Source organism: Salvelinus alpinus, chromosome 2 (assembly GCF_045679555.1).
Source record: "Salvelinus alpinus chromosome 2, SLU_Salpinus.1, whole genome shotgun sequence".
Taxonomy (NCBI): domain Eukaryota; kingdom Metazoa; phylum Chordata; class Actinopteri; order Salmoniformes; family Salmonidae; genus Salvelinus; species Salvelinus alpinus.
In genome coordinates this window covers 56,966,765-56,987,131 of record NC_092087.1, presented here as the reverse complement: position 1 = coordinate 56,987,131, position 20,367 = coordinate 56,966,765, and positions in this window count along the sequence as shown.

Here is a 20,367-nt window from a genome sequence, read left to right as displayed (position 1 = left end):
TCAAATTTTATGCAAAAATCCAGGTAATTCCAAAGGGTTCACATACTTTTTCTTGCCACTGTACTATTGCAAACTAGTTTAATATGGCACATATACTGTACAGTAGAGTGCTTTGACGCTGATAATGAAGCATTTCGCTACACACGCAATAACATCTGCTCAACACGTGCATGTGACCAATAAAATTAGATTAGATTTTGATATTTACACTGTAAGTAAGCTGCAGTCAGACCACAGCTTACTCACACAATACTGTGTGTAGCATATCTCATTGTGAAAACATGCTGAGATAAGACGTTTATCAGCCTCATGTTTCTACCATCTGGGATCTATCTACAGCTACTGTATCTCTCTATCCTCCGCTACCCTGCCTCTCTCTCTCTTTCTCCTCTTCGTCTTCCTGTCAGTCCCTCTCTTTCTCTCTGTGCCCTCCCTCGCTATTTCTCTCATGCTCTATATATTTTTTTTGTGATGGGCGTCAGCAGAACTGTTGTCTGTGGTAGTCACGCTTGTTTAGACTCTTTTTAACCCAGGACAGACAGGTGCATGGCGGCATGCTCTATCTCAGACATATGCAAGCACACACACACGCGCACACACTCATTCGAGCAACTACACACATATGCACTTACGCACAAACACACAGACATATGAAAGCACACACACACACAGCCCGCAGAGAAAGGGAGATTTCTGACCCTTCATTTTTTCTCAGTTATGACATTTCAGGTCATCAAAGTGTAACATGCTGTTCATATCTAGCCATTGATGTGAAGTCTCCTCTCCCTCCCTCTCTTTCTCTTTCTCTCCCACTTTTCCAGATTTTTTTTGCTTTCTCTCTCACACATGTTTGAATATTCAAAGGTATTGAAAACCTACTGCTTGGATTAATGAGAGCCGGTCTACCACAATTTGTTGCAGCCAATTTAATGCCCTGCACATTACAACATACCCAGTTAGCACATAATGTTCTGAGAACCATATGTTTCTTTGAGCATGGTGAGAGCCTGGTTGTCCTATGGTTATTTTGCATACAACCTTCCCACAACTTTCTGGGAATGGTGCAGGATAGTTGCTTGGCTTTGGAACATTCTCAGTACATTTAAGGAACTTGACAAAAAACTTTATTTTCTTGGTATTTCATTACTTTAACAGAACGTTTCCTAAACGTTTAAACATGGTTACATTTAATGTCAATTTTAGTTATATTAACATTCTCCAACTGGTTTGACATTGGAAATGTTCTCAAATAGTTCAGAAATGTTAACATACAATGTTATTCTGTGAGAATTTCAGTACTTCAGCATAACGTTTCCTCCAGGTTTCCTCATGGTCCTATTTAAAGTAATATTTTCCACAAAAATCACAAGATAACTTGTTTAACGTTCAGAGAATGTTCTAAAAATGTTATTTAAACATATATATTCCATTCTCAGAATCAACAAAACTCTCTCTAAGTGAGTCTCTAAGTGTGTTCAGGTGTGTTGACCGCGCCCACTAATTGGCCATACCTGATCTTAAAACCAACTAAACGTAACTAAATGGAATCGAAAATGGAATCTACGTAATCCCCAAAAGTAAATACAGGAGTTATCACGGGAGGGCCACAAACAATAACTAGTAATGCTGCATACTCAAAGAAAGGTTCAAATATCACCTTTCTGGTAAAAAATAATAATAAATTGCAGAGGTGTAGTCACTTTTGAGGACACAAGCTCAACTACACAGTACAAATATGATAAAAATATGAAAATGTAATATTTTAAATGATGTATTTCGTATTCAACAAAACTGTATGAATAAGGTTTGAAATGACTTACATTATATGCTTTATAAATATAGTATAATCAAATTATACAATGACTAACTATAAGATTTCACCTTCCTTATAACTGTAAAATACATATGCACACAGAGAAAATGTGCATATTTTATAAAGGTCTCTCTTGATCAAAACGTCTGCCCCCATTGCTGTAAACATCTCACCAAGCTCAAGCTTGGCTTCCTGAACTTGTTAGGAACTTGCCTTTCGTCTCATATCAATCTTGTCCATCTATAACAAACAGAAAGTGTTTTTTGTTTAAAATCTATTAAATACTTTAGATGAACGGCTATAAAACGATCTCTGAATGTGCTACAGTGATGAAACCACTCTCTCCTGCTGTGTTATGATATAAGGATAGCAGGCATGTGCTTTGTCAGTGGCTGTGACATAGCCAGAAGTTGATGAACAGTCGGAAGAGGTAATGAAATGATAGGAGGGATATCCCAGTTGCAAGTGGTTTCAGATTTCCGATCCACACAGGCTCCAAAAATATACTACTCTGTCAGTGGGAACCAGGGCTTTCAATTTACGGTGTCCACAGATTGATTTATAAGCAAAAATGTCAGTCGAAACCGGTACGAGAACCACACAGGTCCCCTACACAAGGGACTTTTCCTTTGAAATGGTGTCTCAAATCAAATCAAATCAAATGTTATTCGACACATGAGCCGAATACAACAGGTCACCCTACAGTGAAATTACTGTCGTGTCTTTGACTAGGCCAGATTAATTGCTATGACATGCTATTCTATAAAATAATTTCTCCGTAATTAATATTACCTGATTGAACTAATCATGTAAATGTTAATTAGCTAGAGAGGGACACCACGAAATAATATTTATAGAGCTGTTATCTTTCGAATAAACTCTTGAAGATTTAGTAATATTTTACTAAATAGCAGTCACATTAATCGTCATTTTATTCAGTCTCATCTGAAAGTTGTAAGTCCTTTGTTATCTGCAAGAATCCTGGCTAACAAGTTGAATCAGCAATACAAAATTGGGTTTAATTATTTATTTACTAAATACCTAACTAATCACACAGAAACACACATACACAATTAAATCATAACTTGATCACACATTACGTCATACAGAAAAACGTCCCTAGCGGGCGGAATAGATATGACAGCTTGTTACACAAAGAAAAGGGGCGGGATTTTAGTGAAAGAGCGGGAGACTGGAACATAGGCTAAGCTGTGCTATCGTAAATACAGTATCTTATGCATTCTAAATTACCGCCCATTTGAAAAGGAAAATGCAATAAATATTTACTCTGAGCTGCGCTTCAGTAGGTTGGTGGTAGATGGACCGTGTCGCCAACCCGAGTCCTCTGTCCTTTGGAGAATGTCTCTGGTAGTCACGGGATACGTTGTAGTAACGTTGTGTGTAGTAGACGGGATACTCGGACTGTCCTTCCTAACCTGCGTTTGTAGCAGCTGTTGCCAACTCAACGGCTAGGAGATATCACTTCTGTAGTGAACACGAGTTCAAAGTTCATACCATTCACAATCAAAGTCCATGCTGAGGTTGGCCTAGTTCTGTAGTTATTGTCTGAACCATTCTGACACAGGACCGTCATCCTGGTGTACCCGAAACAGGAAGTTATATTCTTGTCAATGGATTTATATAGTGGAGGGAGAGGGGTGTGTCTGAAAAGTTTCTAACCCATGCCTCTTCACAGGGGCGGGCCACTGTGAGCAGAGGAAAACTTCTGAAAGCACAGATCTCTCATTTGGAAGCTAAAATTACATTTCACCTCTTCACAAATAATGTCATATTCAAACATTTCAATTAAACAACAATTCCATGTGAATCCGATACCTCTGACGTTTAGACTTTCTACAGTAGAGTTTATGTCATTCTATCATTGATGAGAATGTGTCAGAGGGCAACCGAACTGACATAATATACCTTAAGTTATGGCTGCAGCCCGTCGCCGGTACACCTATGACAACATCCAGCTCAAGTGCAGGGCGCGAAATTCAAAATCTATTTTTTTTCAATATTTAACTTTCACACATTAACAAGTCCAATACAGCATTTGAAAGATAAACATCTTGTCAATCCAGCCAACATGTCCGATTTTTTAAATGTTTTACAGAGAAAACACCACATATATTTATGTTAGCTCACCACCAAATAAAAAAGGAGGACAGACATTTTTCACAGCACAAGTAGGATGCAAGTAGCATGCACAAGCCAACCTAACTAACCTAGAACCAACCTAAATAACCTAGAAAAAACTACCTCAGATGACAGTCCTATAACATGTTACACAATAAATCTATGTTTTGTTCAAAAAATTTGCATATTTTAGCTATAAATCAGTTTTACATTACTGCTACCATCATAGCTACAGTCAGAAATCGCACGGGAGTAGCCAGAGAAAATACAGACACCAACGTCAACTACTAATTACACATCATAAAACATTTCAGAACAATATATGGTGGATAGCTAATGAAAGAGAAAGATCTTGTGAATAGAGCCAATATTTCCGATTTTTCAAGTGTTTTACAGCGAAAACACAATATATCGTCATATTAGCTTACTACAATAGCTAACATCACAACAGCATTGGCTCAAGGCAAACGGTAGCATAGCACAGTTCGACAGATATATATGAAATAGCATCCCAAATTGGGTCCTTATCTTTGTTGATCTTCCATCAGAATGTTCTCCAAGGGGTCCTTTGTTCAGAACCGACTTTATTTGGATCCATAACGAACGATTTCCCTCAGAATTAGCAAGCACACTGGCCGTGCGTTGCTAACCTCTCGATCTTGAACCAATTCTTGCGACGCATCACCTCTAAAGTCCAGAATAAATTTCAATAATATAATTAAACTATATTGAAAAAACATACTTTAGGATGATATTGTGACATGTATCAAGTAAAATCGAAGCCAGAGAACATATTCACCTTTAACGAGGGCTTTCCAGGAGCCGAGCCCAGGTCCAACTTCGCGCCCAGGAAAATAAATAAATGGCGCTCCTGTCACTCCAAGAGGTTGTGTTCAATCCCAGGACGAGATAATCAAGTCATTTCTGCTCTCACTTCCGCATGACACCCAGAGGAAGGCGTATGACGTGTTTCTACAGTCCTAAGTGACATGCCCTTTTATAGACAAGCTCTTGAAGAGCGACATCGATTTTGGAAATCTCACTTCCGGATAGGAAATGGGCTGTAAAAATAGTTCTGTTCAACTTAGAGAAATAATTAAAACGGTTTTAGAAACTAGAGACTGTTTTCTATCCAATAGTAATAATAATATGCATATTGTAAGAGCAAAAATTGATTAAGAGGCCGTTTGAAAATTGGCACATATTTTCCAGTTTTTCAATACGCCCCCTGCAGCCATAACAAGTTAAGTACCACCGCATATGTTCAGTTGGTCGGATTACCAGAATATAGTTAATTTCCCCCCCACTTTCTGATGTCCCCAGAATCTCTATGTTAACCAAGGGGTTTTCTTATGTCACATCAGTAGGGAAGGGGAACGGGGGAGGGGGGGAAAGAGGTATTTATGACTGTCATAAACCTACCCCCACTGCCAACGTCATGACATTACTTACGAGCCCCTAACCAACAATGCAGTTAAAAAATATATGGATAAGAACAAGAGATAAAAGTAACAAGTAAGCAGCAGTAAAATAACAATAGCAAGACTATATACAGGGGGGTACCAATACAGAGTCAATGTACGGGTGCACCGGTTAGTTGAGGTAGTATGTACATGTAGGTAGAGTAATTAAAGTGACTATGCATAGATGACAATGCCGAGCAGTTTCCATACTAGGTGCAGCTGTAGAACCTTTTGAGGATCTGGGGACCCATGTCAAATCTTTTCAGTCTTCTGAGGGGGAATAGATTTTGTCGTGCCCTCTTCACGAGTGTCTTGGTGTGCTTGGACCATATTAGTTTCTTGTTAATGTGGACGCCAAGGAACTTGAAGCTCTCAACCTGCTCCACCGCAGCCCCATCGATGAGAATGGGGGCGTGCTCGGTCCTCTTTTTCCTGTAGTCCACAATCATCTCCTTTGTCTTAATCACGTTGAGGGAGAGGTTGTTATCCTGACACCACACGGCCAGGCCTCTGACCTCCTCCCTATAGGCTGTCTCATCGTTGTCGGTGATCAGGCCTACCCCTGTTGTGTCATTGGAAAATGTAATGATGGTGTTGGAGTCGTGCCTGGCAGTGCAGTCATGAGTAAACAGAGAGTACAGAAGGGGACTGAGCATGCACCCCTGAGGGGCCCCTGTGTTGAGGATCAGTGTGGCTGATGTGTTGTTACCTACCCTTACCACCTGGGGGCAGCCGTCAGGAAGTCCAGGATCCAGTTGCAGAGGGAGTTGTTTAGTCCCAGGGTCCTTAGCTTATTGATGAGCTATGAGGGCACTATGGTGTTGAATGCTGAGCTGTAGTCAAGTAATAGCATTCTCACATAGGTGTTCCTTTTGGCCAGGTGGGGAAGGGCAGTGTGGAGTGCAATAGAGATTGCATCATCTGTGGATCTGTTGGGGCAGTATACAAATTGGAGTGGGTCTAGGGATTCTGGGATGATGGTGTTGATGTGAGCCATGAACAGCCTTTCAAAGAACTTCATGGCTACAGACGTGATTGCTATGGGTCGGTAGTCATTTAGGCAGGTTACCTTAATGTTCTTGGGCACAGGCACTATGGTGGTCTGCTTAAAACATGTTGGAACTACAGACTCGGACAGGGAGAGGTTGAAAATGTCAGTGAAGACACTTGCCAGTTGGTCAGTGCATGCTCGCAGTACGCGTCCTGGTAATCCGTCTGGCCCTACGGCATTGTGAATGTTGACCTGTTTAAATGTCTCACTCACATCGGCTGCGGAGAGGGTGAGCACACAGTCTTCCGGAACAGCTGGTGCGCTCATGCCTCTTTCAGTGTTATTTTCCTCGAAGCGAACATAGAAGTAGTTTAGCTCGTCTCGTTGGCTCGTGTCACTGGGCAGATCTCGGCTGTGCTTCCCTATCTAGTCTGTAAGGGTTGTCATGCCCTGCCGCATCCGACAAACATCCGAGCCGGTGTAGTATGATTCGATCTTAGCCCTGTATTGATGCTTTGCCTGTTTGATAGTTCGTCGGAAGGCATAGCGGGATTTCTTATAAGCTTCATGGTTAGAATCCTTGAAAGCGGCAGCTCTAGCCTTTAGCTCAGTGTGGATGCTGCCTGTAATCCATGGCTTCTGGTTGAGGTATGTTCGTACGGTCACTGTGAGTACGACGTCATCGATGCAATTATTGATGACGCCAATGACTGATGTGGTGTACTCCTCAATGCCATCTGTGCTAGCAAAACAGTCCTATAGCTTAGCGTCTGCTTCATCTGACCACTTTTTTATTGATCTAGTCACTGGTGCTTCCTGCTTTAATTTTTGCTTGTAAGTAGGAATCAGGAGGATAGAATTATGGTCATATTTGCCAAATGGAGGGCGAGGGAGCACTTTCTATGCGTCTCTATGTGTGGAGTATAGGTGGTCCAGAGTTATTTTTCCTCTGGTTACACATTTAACATGCTGATTTAAATTTGGAAAAGCAGATTTAAGTTTCCCTGCATTAAAGTCTCCGGCTACTAGGAGTGCCTCTGGGTGAGTGTTTTCTTGTTTGTTTATGGTGGAATTCAGCTCATTCAATGCTGTCTTAGTGCCAGCCTCTGACTGTGGTGGTATGTAAACAGCTACGAAGAATACAGATCAAAACTCTCTCGGTAGGTAGTGTGGTCTACAGCTTATCGTGAGATACTCTACCTCAGGCGAGCAAAAGCTCGAGACTTCCTTAGATATCGTGCACCAGCTGTTGTTAACAAAAATACATAGTCCGCCGCCCCTTGTCTTACCAGAAGCCGCTGTTCTATCCTGCCGGTACATCGTATAACCAGCCAGCTGTATGTTGATATTGTCGTTGTTCAGCCACGACTCCATGAAGCATAAGATGTTACAGTTTTTAATGTCCCGTTGGTAGTTTCATCTTCCGCGTAACTCATCTATTTTATTCTCCAAAGATTGCACGTTTGCTAGCAGAATGGAGGGAAGTGGTTGTTTATTCGATCGCCTACGAATTCTCAGAAGGCAGCCCGCCCTTCGGCCCCTCTTTCTCCGCCTCTTCTTCACGCATATCACGGGGATTGGGGCCTGTTTCCAAGGAAGCAGTATATCCTTCGCGTCGGGGAAGTCGTGAAAGGATAAAAGGATTCTGCTAGTCCGTGGTGAGTAATCGCAGTCCTGATGTCTAGAAGTTTTTTTCGGTCATAAAAGACGGTAGCGGCAACATTATGTACAAAATAAGTTAAAAAATTGTTACAAACAACGCAAATAAATGAACCAGAAAACACAATCGGCTGTGGGCACGTAAAACATCTGCCTTCTTCTCCTGCGCCATCTTAATTTCTCTGTTTGAATAGACAAAAATGAACAGATTTGTATGAGTTCAAAAAACATGGCATGCTAGCGCCATCCTGGTGGCGCAGTGGACTAATTCCTTGGATAGAGAACAGAATATCATAGGTTGTAGTCTCACGGATGCCGTGCCGCAATAAAAAATATGTGTTTGCATGAATAATGCCTAAGCATATTAATTTCCATATGTGCTATCTGTGCTTAGAGTTATTAGAAGTCTGTTCCCACAACATTATTTATACTGAACAAAAAAGATGTTACCAGAACGTTAATTATACTGAACAAAGATATAAACACAACATGTAAAGTGCTGGTCCCATGTTTTATGGGCTGAAATAAAATATCCCAGAAATTTGCCTTACGCACAAAAAGCTTATATCTCTCAAATTGTTTGCACAAATTTGTTTACCTCCCTGTTAGTGAGCATTTCTACTTTGCCAAGAAAACCCATCCACCTGACAGGTATGGCATATAAAGAAGCTGATTAAACAGAATGATCATTAAATAGGTGTACCTTGTGCTGGGGACAATAAAAGGCCACTCTAAAATGTGCAGTTTTGTCACACAACACAATGCCACAGATGTCTTAAGTTTTGAGGGAGCATGCAATTGGCATGCTGACTGCAGGAATGTCCACCAGAGCTGTTGCCTTTCATGACTGATGTTCATTTCTCTACCATAAGCTGCCTCCAATGTCGTTTTAAAGAACTCTGGCCTCACAACTGCAGACCATGTGTATGGCGGTGTGTGGCCAAGCAGTTTGCTGATGTCAACATTGTAAACAGAGTGCCCTATGGTGGCGGTGAGGTTATGGTATGGGCAGGCATAATCTACAGACAAGAACACTACTGCATTTTATCAATGACAATTTGAATGCACAGAGATACCGTGGACAAGAACTTGAGGTCCTTTGTCGTCCCATTTATCCGCCACCATCACTTCATGTTTCAGAATGATAATGCACGGCCCCATGTTGCAAGGATCTGTACACAATTCCTGGAAGCTGAAAATGTCCCAGTTCTTCCACGGCCTGCATACTCAGCATTTATGTCACCCATTGAGCATGTTAGGGATGCTCTGGATTGACGTGTACGACTGCGGGTTCCAGTTCCCGCCAATATCCAGCAGCTTCGCACAGCCATTGAAGAAGAGTGGGATAACATTCCACAGTCCACAATCAACAGCCTGATCAACTCTACGCGAAGGAGATGTGTCGCACTGCATGAAGCAAATGGTGGTCACACCAGATACTGACTGGTTTTCTGATGCACTTTCCCTACCTTTTTTAAAGATATCTGTGACCACAGATGCATATCTGTTTTTCCAGTCATGTGAAATACATAGATTAGGGCCTAATGAATTATTTAAATTGACTGATTTCCTTATATGAAATGTAACTTAGTCCAATTTTTTATATTGATGCCTGTTGCCTTTATATTTATGTTCAGTATATATCACTTAGCTTTTACTGAGCTTTAAGAGTTGGACATGTTGTGTGCATGAACTAGAAGGACTTTAGATGTGAATTAATGGAATGATGGGTAGAGCACATCCCAATTCAGGTAGAGAGACTAGCAAGGCTTTTCTTCCTCTGTCCCCTGTTGCTTAAAGAGGGGGTAGCCGATTTGACAAGGCGGCATTGACACTTTTCATCACCACCTTCCCTCTTTAGGCAGAAATCTGTACCCTGGCCGGATGCCAGAGTATACTGTAAACACGAGTCTTTCTCCAACGCCATAATGCTCAACAGGCCTAGGACACTGGCTGTGGTTGCTATGGCACATGGGTGTTGTAAGGTGTGAGGGAGGTATGTGGATGGAGAAGGAAGCCCACTTTTTCTAAGGCAATTTTGCTGTCAGATCACGCCCCTATGGTTTTTAATAAGTGGGCATGCTGGTGAGTATGGGATCTGCTATGAAATAATATTGTCACCAATTGATTTATCAATGTGTACGTACAGTGGGGAGAACAAGTATTTGATACACTGCCGATTTTGCAGATTTTCCTACTTAAAAAGCATGTAGAGGTCTGTAATTTTTATCATAGGTACACTTCAACTGTGAGAGACGGAATCTAAAACAAAAATCCCGAAAATCACATTGTATGATTTTTAAGTAATTAATTAGCATTTTATTGCATGACATAAGTATTTGATACATCAGAAAAGCAGAACTTAATATTTGGTACAGAATCCTTTGTTTGCAATTACAGAGATCATACGTTTCCTGTAGTTCTTGACCAGGTTTGCACACACTGCAGCAGGGATTTTGGCCCACTCCTCCATACAGACCTTCTCCAGATCCTTCAGGTTTCGGGGCTGTCGCTGGGCAATACGGACTTTCAGCTCCCTCCAAAGATTTTCTATTGGGTTCAGGTCTGGAGACTGGCTAGGCCACTCCAGGACCTTGAGATACTTCTTACAGAGCCACTCCTTAGTTGCCCTGGCTGTGTGTTTCGGGTCGTTGTCATGCTGGAAGACCCAGCCACGACCCATCATCAATGCTCTTACTGAGGGAAGGAGGTTGTTGGCTAAGATCTCGCAATACATGGCCCCATCCATCCTCCCCTCAATACGGTGCAGTCGTCCTGTCCCCTTTGCAGAAAAGCATCCCCAAAGAATGATGTTTCCACCTCCATGCTTCACGGTTGGGATGGTGTTCTTGGGGTTGTACTCATCCTTCTTCTTCCTCCAAACACGGCGAGTGGAGTTTAGACCAAAAAGCTCTATTTTTGAATCATCAGACCACATGACCTTCTCCCATTCCTCCTCTGGATCATCCAGATGGTCATTGGCAAACTTCAGACGGGCCTGGACATGCGCCTGCTTGAGCAGGGGGACCTTGTGTGCGCTGCAGGATTTTAATCCATGACGGCGTAGTGTGTTACTAATGGTTTTCTTTGAGACTGTGGTCCCAGCTCTCTTCAGGTCATTGACCAGGTCCTGCCGTGTAGTTCTGGGCTGATCCCTCACCTTCCTCATGATCATTGATGCCCCACGAGGTGAGATCTTGCATGGAGCCCCAGACCGAGGGTGATTGACCATCATCTTGAACTTCTTCTATTTTCTTCTATTTTCTAATAATTGCGCCAACAGTTGTTGCCTTCTCACCAAGCTGCTTGCCTATTGTCTTGTAGCCCATCCCAGCCTTGTGCAGGTCTACAATTTTATCCCTGATGTCCTTACACAGCTCTCTGGTCTTGGCCATTGTGGAGAGGTTGGAGTCTGTTTGATTGAGTGTGTGGACAGGTGTCTTTTATACAGGTAACGAGTTCAAACAGGTGCAGTTAATACAGGTAATGAGTGGAGAACAGGAGGGCTTCTTAAAGAAAAACTAACAGGTCTGTGAGAGCTGGAATTCTTACTGGTTGGTAGGTGATCAAATACTTATGTCATGCAATAAAATGCAAATTAATTACTTAAAAATCATACAATGTGATTTTCTGGATTTTTGTTTTAGATTCCGTCTCTCACAGTTGAAGTGTACCTATGATAAAAATTACAGACCTCTACATGCTTTGTAAGTAGGAAAACCTGCAAAATCGGCAGTGTATCAAATACTTGTTCTCCCCACTGTATATATAGCACCAATCTGTCGGGTAGCTTCCTCCAACAATGTATCATAAATCAATTGTTGACCTGAGACTAAAACATTTTGCTAATGCATTTCTTTTGAGAAATCCAATGTCAATCACATACATCCCTCTTATTGCTCTAAGAAATGATCCTAACTGATTGAAATTTATTTTCTCTTTTGGTGTTGTCTAACTTGTCTAGTCCTCAAGGGATTGTCATACAGTACATTTAAAGGACACTAATTGTCAGCCATGGCCCTTCCCTGGATATAGTGTTCTCTCTCAACTCATCTTTTTCCCCTTGATCCTGCACATTGCAAACAAGTCTGGACAGCTTGTATCTCATCTCCGCTGAATAAACACATGCAGGAAATTAATGTGGTTTCCAGTGATTCACTCCATACTGGAAGGATTTACTGTCAAAGAAAGCACAGCTTTGGTCTCACATGTTTACTATTGTCTCTAACTTGAGCAGATACACATCTCATTTTGATTATTTACATAAATATCTCAAGCTTCCGACTTATTACTAGCTTTCTAACTTTCAGTACATTTCTGATATACATTTCTGCTTATATCTCACCGTCATGATTAACTTCCCTCAATTTCCCAGAACTGCTTGCTTGGTTAAAATGACAGTATGTGCCCTCCCTGTATGCTGTTTTCATGTGTTTCTCCCTTGGTCTGCTATCTTTCTTAGTCAAAAGTCAAAAGACCTGGGGGCATCTGCTTTAACCATGTGAGACAGCTGGTTATTGACTGTCTGTGGGAGTAATGAGTTTTACCTTTAGCTGAACCATAAAGGCTTGTGCCTGCTTACTGGCATTCCTGCTCCTCTCCACCAATCACCCCCTTTCACTCCACCCCCCCCCCCCTTCCTCACTATCCATCCCTCCCCCCCAAGGACAGTTATTTTCCACACTTCTAACTATGCCACAGCAACAACGACCAACACAAACAATCAAACAACACATCTCACCCAGTTTAAAAATATATATTTTAAGACCTATTACTGGTAGTAGTAATCACATGAATTGCATGGTATTACTGTTCAGGACCTTCAAGAGTCACAACAATGTTGAAGTAAATTCTATCTACTGTACATGTGTATTAGCATATTGATAACCAATGTATTTTTTTTATTTTTTAAACTGTACATATCCTGATGACTTCCTTACAAGGGTCAACCAGTGCACGATGTGTCATCAAGGCTAAAGTTTGAAACAGAGAAAAAAATATTCAGTATGGGCTGTTTTCCCTTTAAATGCATGACTAAAAGATGACAGTTAAGATAATGTCCCTTGAAGTGTGGGCATGATGTAGTGGCCCACTACATCTAGAGGTATGACAGTGTATAACCTACACATGACACCTTCAAATACCATGCACATAAATTTGAGTCATGACGTTCAATCCAGTCTTGTGATTTTTTACCTAGCATTGATTACTTGAACTACACTTTGTTACAATAAGTGGATTTGCATTATGTGTTGATACTTGTCAGTGATGTATTAGACAGTCTAAAGATTGCTAGAGACGGACTGGTTATAGGGCAGTTCTGGCAGTGCAAAATTGGTTGGTCCATCTTTTGCCCAGTGGGCCGGTCCAAATTGGGGGTTATGAGCAGAATAACCCTAATTTGTTTTATAATGGTGGCCTCAAGGGGAAAAAATGGGCCAGTGTAGGAGCCCCAAATGGGCCAGTATGTGTTCGAAATGCCTGGGCCATTTTCTGGTCCCATTCTGTCCCTGAAGATTTCTCATCTCATGTGTTCACTCTTATAGTCACAAACATTACCATACTTTGAAACGAAGTAGGGAGGTTCACTGTCTCGCTGTTCATTTGAAGGCATGATTGATGGTAAACAGTTGTTCATTTGAAGGCTGTATGTACTTTGTTTCATTGGTCATTTGTTTTCTGCTACAACATTTGCTTCAACACAACGTGCTCTTGGTGATATTTAAACGTTTTATTGCATTGGAAATATCTATACTATAACCAAACAATTAATGTATGCTTTATGTGCTGTGTGTGTCAGTAGGCCATTACAAGGATCAGATTTTGTCCAAATCCCTCTCTCACCTGCTTACTGTGTTTCAGTTATGTGGGAAAAGTTACTTTTTTTGCTGTTACCTAGGGTAGTTTTCCATAATTGATCTGTATTTTCCACTTTTGCAATAACAGTATCTACAATAACATTTCATAACGTGCTTCGTTTTGGCTATTTTTGAGTTGTAGGCCTATTCCTTAACGATGCAATCCACAGTAAGGGAAACAGCACTACTGTCTGCCCCACAGCCACAGTTATTTGTTTTTGTTTTGTTGGCAAAGTGGAGGTGAGGAGCGTTGCCCAACGTGGTAAAAAAAAAGATTCTGCGCTTCTATCACACATGCAATGATGTCTAAGGGGAAAATGATGTTTGCTGTTTGCAGTAACTTCTTTGATGTTGTAATATCGCAAACGGACGTGGCAGTTTCACCATTAAGGATTCTAGCTTTAAAATCTTAGCTTTTCGAAAATGGTTGCAATTCTATTGGCCAGAATTCTTAAGTTTACAGTACGTGAGTGTCATGCACTGATTAGCAGTTGGCATCACCAAGCCTTCCCATGATGCACTGGGCAGGGCTGGGCTGGCTAACAGGTGGCTCGTGGGTGACTCCGATCCCTCTCCCCTACAGAGTCCTCCCACCCAATGCTAATTGCTAACGCATTGCAATAGCATTAGGATTCCGCTAACAATCATTAGCACAATAGGCTTGGGAATCAGCCATGTGATCGATAATGAGAAAGAGACAGATAGAGAGAGAGATAGAGCTAGGGGAGAGAAGTGGAAGGGAGAAATCAATAATACCTTCATAATCCATAAGGGCTATAATCCATTGAATATGAGGACAATACTGGAAAAATGTCAAAGTCCAATACTAATAGGATTAGACGTTTCAACTCCATTGCTGTAAATGCTGTGTTTGTTCAGCCATTTGGGCCGCACAGTATCAAGTCTGTACATGTAGGCCTGTTTGTTGACTAAACAGCTTGTTCCAATTACTGTTGTTGTTCGGTGCTAGATAGGTGGACAAGGTATGTTTGTTAGGGAGACGACAGATGCTTTTCATTTGGCTAGAGATTTGGTGTCGGCCATCTTGTAATTGATCTGTTTTTCTGTTGTGTTAAATAGAGAGACGGAGGAAGTGGAGGCCATAGCAAAGTGGGGGAAATCTTATCCTTGATAAAAGTGACCTCTATCATAAGAACCGGAGTCCCAGTTCCTAGTTCCAGTTAGTTGGCAGTTCAGAGAAGAGGAAAGAATCCTTATTGTGGTTCTTAGCGGAGGTAGCTAGCAGAGCTAGTTCCCTGAGAAACCTAAACATCTGTTGTCTGTGAGGGGAGGCGAGGGATAGAGGGGTGGCTGTGGACCCGGCGACACTGCAGCCTGCACTGCAGTCTAATTGGTAGGATGTGTGAGGAGGAGAAGGAGGGGTGTTTGGGTGGGCGGCCGAGGAGGAAGAGGGACAGGCCACCACATTCCCACAGAATGAGTCCAAAATAAAAGAACAAAAAGCAGAGAAGAGGAGTGATTTATGCAGTGAGTGCACCCTCCTCCCTGCCCCTTCCCCACTTCCCTGGGTCTATACACCCCCCCCCTCCCCCTAGCTAAACCTATCTTCATCTGTAATTTAGATTCATTTCTTCCATATTTTCTCCCCCGTATTAGTTGTTTACCATTCCCCGTTGTTGTTTGATGTTCTCGTTATTTAATTCACCTCCCCCTCCTCTAAAATCAAGTTCCAGGTTAGACCCTTTTTTCGTGTCCCCCTGATCTGTATTGATTTTTTGTCTTGTACCCATTTTCAAGGTACAATGAGTGATATTCTAAATGAGGAAATAAGGAACGGCTGTAGTTGATAGGGATGTGACATGGCACGTTTTCAACCTTGCACTATTAAGTGGTTTCAGTGGCCAGGAGTTTCAGTACCGATTAGAGCAACTGCAAATTACTCTTAATGAGGAGCAGATTTGAATGGTGGTTATGTTGTGTCTGTTAGGAAAGGGCAAGAAGGAAGTAGATAAAAGAAGTGATGAGTTGCTGTGGAACTGATTCATTGACATTTTGTTATGGAGTCAAGCATACATGAACACATTCCCACTGAGGTGCTGGTAACTGAACCCATTTCTTTCAATCAAGACAGGATAATATGCCAAAAGAATGACTCACACAACTTGGGTAACAATTTAGGATTCTTGTCTTCTTTGAAGCCAGTGAGTGTCTCACGATCTGTCCTCCTCCATTTTGAACCACAATGTCATTCTTCTTCAGCTGTGTTTTAGGGAGGACTACACCTGAAACGATGTATTGCCACCCACTACTGGATGCGTGAAATAAAAAAAGGGGGAAAGTCTAAATGGAAAAGGGAAATAAACTCACGTTTAATCCACTCAAACATCTGAAAACAAAATACAAAACTAAAAACAACGACCCTTAGTCCTTCAGAATACACTCAGAGCCCTACTCAGATCTGGTGACCTAAGAGGACAGAGCTGCTGCTCTGGTCAGTAGACCATGCAGCTCCTCACCGGTTACATCCTTCATTCCCAAGAAACGTTCAGCTGCAGATGCGATGACATCGATCTTTCTGTAGTTCTTATTTGATTCAGTGCAGTTTATTCCTATAGCAATAAATGCCCAAAAATGTATTTTCTTCACGAGAAGGGTATCTGGATCCTGCACTGGAGTGCGGTGTATCCACGGCAACAGAACCACTAGAACATCCTTTAACTTTACTCGCTGTCTCTGCATAGGAGACGCGCTGGAGCTCTTATCCTAGCCATCTCTGCCTCCTTCACCCTTACAGGACATTCAGAGAGCTCATGTACATGATTCCCACCACAATTGCAACATTCCACATCATCATCTTCTGCAGCAAAATAATTACTCAAGTCACACTCTTTGCAAACACTTGACACATGTCAAAATTATTTGCAGTTGAAACACTGCAGTAACCTGGGGACAAATGCCCTCTCAGGGTAACCCACATATCCCATCTTGACAAATGTAGGGAGCGATATCAAAAAACACTAACGCAGACGTACTCTCTATCTTCTTTCCATTGAACATACGCATCAATCGTCGACCCCCAACTACCCCAGGAATTTTCATCTTGATCTTCAGCCCCAACTTCCACAGACACTCCAGAAATCACGCCCTGGATTGGTGCACTGCTCCGAAAATCGAAAGCAGTCTCCTCTTTCTCCTTGATTCTGGTGAGGCGCAACACACACTCCTTTTGTTCTGCCGACACACAAAAAATAAACAAAATTCCACTTCTGGTCACCCTCACTGGTCACCCTCACAGATTGGCAGCATCAAACGGATCTCCCAGGTACTGTACATCTTCTTATCCTGAAACTGCACTCCTACTAAAACTGCACTTCCTGACGGGCCATCCTCAGGTGGCAAGAGTAGGCAACAACACGTCTGCCACGCTGATCCTTAACACTGGGGCCCCTCAGGGGTGTGTACTTAGTCCCTCCTGTATTCTCTGTTCACCCACGACTGCGTGGCCAAACACGACTCCAACACCATCGTTAAGGTTGCTGACGACACAGATCACCGAAAAGGATGAGACAGCCTATAGGTAGGAGGTCAGAGAACTGGCAGTGTGGTGCCAGGACAACAACCTCTCCCTCAATGTGAGCAAGACAAAGGAGCTGATCGTGGACTACAGGAAAAGGAGGGCCGAACAGGCCCCCATTAACATCAACAGGGCTGTAGTGGAGCGGGTCGAGAGCTTCAAGTTCCTTGGTGTCCACATCACCAACAAACTATCATGGTCCAAACATACCAAGACAGTCGTGAAGAGGGCACGACAAAACCTTTTCCCCCTCAGGAGACTAAATAGATTTGGCATGGGTCCTCAGATCCTCAAAAAGTTTTACAGCTGGACCATCGAGAGCATCCTGACTGGTTGCATCACCGCCTGGTATGGCAACTGCTTGGCATCTGACCGTAATGCGCTACAGAGGGTAGTGCGAACAGCCCAGAACATCACTGGGGCCAAGCTTCCTACCATCCAGGACCTATATAATAGGCGGTGTCAAAGGAAAGCCCATAAAATTGTCAGAGACTCCAGTCACCCAAGTTATAGACTGTTTCCTCTGCTACCGCACGGCAAGCAGTACCAGAGCACCAAGTCTAGGACCAAAAGGCTCCTCAACAGCTTCTACCCCCAAGCCATAGGGCTGCTGAACAATTTATAATATCGCCATCGGACCATTTACATTGACCCCCCCTTCTTTTTTACACTGCTGCTACTCGCTGTTGTTTGTTACCTATGCATAGTCACTTCGCCCCCACCTACATGTACAGATTACCTCAACTAGCCTGTACCCCCGCATACTGACTCGGTACCGGTGCCCCCTGTATATAGCCTTGTTATTGTTATTCATATGGTTTTACTTTTTATTATTACTTTTTATTTTAGTCCACTTGGTAAATATTTTCTTCTTCTTGAACTGCACTGTTGGTTAAGGGCTTGTAAGTAAGCATTTAACAGTAAAGTCTGCAATTGTTGTCTTCGGCGCAAGTGACAAATAAAGTTTGATTTGATTTGATTTACTACAAAACTGTGAAGAAGTTGTGCCATGAGCAGTAGGCATACTAGACAGCCTTTTAACTGCGATTTTAGCTCTCTTAATCCGTCATTTAGCGACTGTAGTCTATCCAGTATTCTCATCAGCTTCATTCTCACTCATCTTTGCCAACACCATCAGTTTCAAACTCGGTATCGGCTTCCGCCATTTTCTGAAAATTCAACCACCCACACCGCTATCCGGGATCCTTGGAACATACAAATCTTGCATAGCTGGCCACCACCGTGTCATGTGACTTCTCGCGACCTATATAGAAAGGTCATCGAGTCACAGCTTACATAAAATATGATTATGGCTCGATGATTTGAACATTTACAACTAGCTTTGGGCACATTATATTTGGGAGAAGACGCATATTAGATTCAGGTACAGGTACGTGTAACAGGTCCAAACCTGCTTCACATATAAACCATGCTATGTTGATTTGAAAATGAGTGAGTGGGTGCGTCACTTTAACCATAGAGGGATAAAATATGGCCAATGCAAATGAATATCTAGTTGTGATGAATGGGGGCAAATGACAGGGGGGGAAAAAATTTCAAATGTTCCATGAGAGAAAAAAACCTCTTTGGACTGTTCATCAGCAGTCACAAATACAGGATCATTCAGCCTTCATTGAATAGTGTACATGTCGTAAAGGAGTGAAACCTGTCATTAAAAACCTGGAAGGCAAAGAATGTTCATGGTAATTCAGAACCCACAGCCATCTCAAACATCATAACATTCTGAGCATGTGACCCACGAAACTCCAACATCCACTGAGGGCGGCATTCAAAAGAGCAAACAGTTACCTACTGCAGCTAATAACTAGCTTGCGGCTAAAGCGTACAACAAAAAGCAACGCCTGGCAGTAGAAAAACAGTAACACTAGTTTGAGAGAGGAAAGAAAAGAAAGAACCTCTGATCAATGCCACTGAGGCAAGGAAATGTTGCCGCAATCGTGCTAGCTTGGTCATCAAAGACAATTGAAGCAGTTCCCCCTGTCTCAGCTTTCAACCCCTCTGGAGAAGAACATGTATAAATGTAACTGAAGGCGGTTACAGACAACTGCTAGAGAGTGCTAAGCCATAGCGAGACTGACAGGTCAAACAGGTTCTAAGGGAGAGGCCGCTACTTGTTGGGCTGCTAGGCATGACATGAGTCACACAGCTTCTATTTATCCAACTGGGCACTTTGTTACACTCCAAACAACACTGTAAGACACAGGGTAGTAAAATAGGTCTGCTAAAAGTATATCAGTGGTAACACATTTCAATGAGGCATGGGATAGCCTAGATAGGAGGTATGTTGTATGCTTCCTACATGTGTGTCACTTAAGTAAGACATACTCTGAAATCCCCTTGTAGTCTGAGTCAAGTGTCTAAGATGCATAATGGTAGGACACATTTAGTTTAAAATGGGGGCAGGGATTTGTGTTGTGAGAGTTTCTGTGATCCATGTCAACAAAGACTTGCCATATGATTCAGTGGGGATGGGTAAGTGATGATTAAGCGGCCTTTGCTCAAGAGTCAACACATTGAGCACCATAGCCCTGTAGTTTTTTCTCGCCGATCAAAATCGTCTCCTACTGTGAAACGTCCAACATACTCGTACATTTGTCAGTGTGTTATATGCTAAAGTAGAGATCAGCTTTAATTGGGCAACACACAAAAACACCTGTTCCCAAGATGGGCATATAAATGTAAAAAGGAGAACAAAAAAATACAAATCTAAAAAAAATCTTTAGGGAGACAAACAAGTATGTGTGTTGTGCACCAAATGGTTAACTGAGTGAAAACATAAACTAGAAATGTTTTGCTCTCGCATGATGCCTTTTTGTACCATCCTCATGCACCAAGCAACATTGCTTATTTGTGTAGCTAAGTTACTACACATAATGATGCCCATTGTT